This window comes from Anas platyrhynchos, chromosome Z (genome assembly GCF_047663525.1).
Source record: "Anas platyrhynchos isolate ZD024472 breed Pekin duck chromosome Z, IASCAAS_PekinDuck_T2T, whole genome shotgun sequence".
In the NCBI taxonomy this organism is placed as follows: domain Eukaryota; kingdom Metazoa; phylum Chordata; class Aves; order Anseriformes; family Anatidae; genus Anas; species Anas platyrhynchos.
Genome location: NC_092621.1, coordinates 35,037 through 36,932, shown reverse-complemented (window position 1 = coordinate 36,932; position 1,896 = coordinate 35,037). Strand labels below are relative to the sequence as shown.

General features: G+C 47.9%; 1 long non-coding RNA gene across 1 annotated transcript; it reads left to right on the top strand.

Moving 5' to 3' along the window:
• The first annotated feature begins 875 nt into the window (after positions 1 to 875).
• LOC140000662 (uncharacterized) lies at positions 876 to 1,372 on the top strand. The gene is made up of 2 exons (XR_011805759.1): positions 876 to 1,024; positions 1,106 to 1,372. It is a non-coding gene; the product is annotated as an uncharacterized lncRNA (long non-coding RNA).
• Positions 1,373 to 1,896: the final 524 nt, after the last annotated feature.

The following is a 1,896-nucleotide window of genomic DNA, read 5'->3' as shown; positions in this document are numbered from 1 at the left end:
CCTTGCGTTGTGTGTTTTGTTTGTAGTGTTTGTGGCGTGCCTGTGTGTGTATGTGTTTGGTCTGGAGCTGTCCTGCCTGGCAGTTAGTGATTAATGTGGCAGTGCATGGGTGTACTAATACATTGTTTGTACTGTGTTGGGAAAGACATCCGGTCTGCCTCTGGGCACGTACTGAAGGGCAGCTGGCACAGTCATCTCTGGTGGTTGGCAGATGTGCATTTGGGAGAGTATATCTGCTTTTGAGCAGCTGTTTGCATAGTACTTGAACGCTGTGCTTGAGGAGGTCTGTCAAATCTTGAAAGCTTACAGATACGGGGTTTTGAAACTTTTATTTTTTATTACTATTCTGTCCCCAGTAGAGTGTAAACCCTAGGAGGAACCTGTCACAGGAAAGAGCTCCTTCTGGAACTGTTCAGCACTTGGTAGGCAACTTTTGTTTAATTTGTTTAAGTTGAAATACAGTGTACAACACGGGACTTGACGACCAGAGCTGCTTTTGGCAATGTGAGCAATGAACGGATGTAGCTGGTACTTTAGGGGTGCAGTTGTCACTGCAGTTAGTTAACTGCACAAAATACAGTAAAAATCCTGTTTATATTTCAGGGGTGTTGTAACTGGCCTAAGAGAGCAGATGGAAGCATCTTCCTTGAGGGTAGGTGAGGGGGCCGAGGTAAGGGAGCAGATGAGAGTAAGTGTCCTAGCTGTGCTGTGGCTTTGGATGCTGTTTCAGCCTATGCTTTTCTTTTTCTTTTGCAGGTGTGTCGCACAGGCTGAGTGGGGCCAAGCAGCACTCTGAAGAGCAGCACGAGAAGGGCGGGCTGGTTGTGAGCTGGAGCTGGATTGGAGCAGAACGGCCGAGTAGCACGAGGTGAGTGCGAAGGGTATCCGTCTTGCTTTGCAGGTGCCATGGCAGGCTCTCCACAGAAGCGGTTGAGGATTGGAGAAGAGGTTGCGGATGATCAAGGAGCGACACGTGCAGGGATGGCTTGAAAAGGGCATGGCTGCTTTCTCTTCTGTTTATCAGGTGTCCCAAGCAACGTGGGCTGTGATGTTAGTTCCTGAGAACTGGAACAAAGCAGGTGCTGATGGTGGTCTTCTTCGGTAGGCAAAGAGGTGCCCAAAGCCCCGTCCTGTGTAGCCTGAGCACACCTCGCTGAGGATGAAGCATGCTTTCCAGCAGTTCCCAAAACTGTGTTGAAGCTGAAATGCTGTGTCTGTGTTTGTGTTGGGGTTGCTCCTTGGGGAGTGCAGGGATGGGTTTTAAGTGGGTGCAGAGGAGGGCCTGGCCCCAGTGTCCTGTAGTGTGTTTTAACCCATCAGCATGGCCTTTTGGTTCTCAGGTAGCTTACTGAATAAATGATTTTTCCTGCAAGTGGAATGGAATTGAATTTTTTTTTTGGCACGTAATCAGTTCTGCTCCTAGACTTTTCTTTCTATGTAAATAAAAGCTTGAGCTAATTCCAGATGGGAAAAAAAAATCAACTACTCGCTTGGTCATTTTGTCCTTTTAGTATCCAAAACATTTAAGCGCGGTGCTGCCCCGGGCCCGTTACAGCGCGGCGCCGCCCCGGGCCCATTTCTCAGGTGGAGCTACTGAGCATGTGAGGTAAAGGAGCTGGGAACAGAGGTATTGCACAATGGTATGTTGCATCAGTAGTAGTCAGTGTTGTACAGGAGGTGGCTATCAGTGCTGGCACGCTAGTGAATGTTTGTTCTCTATTTTTGGAAGTGATGATGAAACTGTTTGACGTAATTCCATTTGAAAAAGTTCCAGTTACTGCCCTGGTCGTGTTGTCCTTTCAATGTTAAAAGCTGCAGCAAAAGCATGGGGATTGTTGCTTCTAGAAACACCACAGGTCACCTGTCTGCTCTCTGCATGTTTTTCAAGTAAAGCAG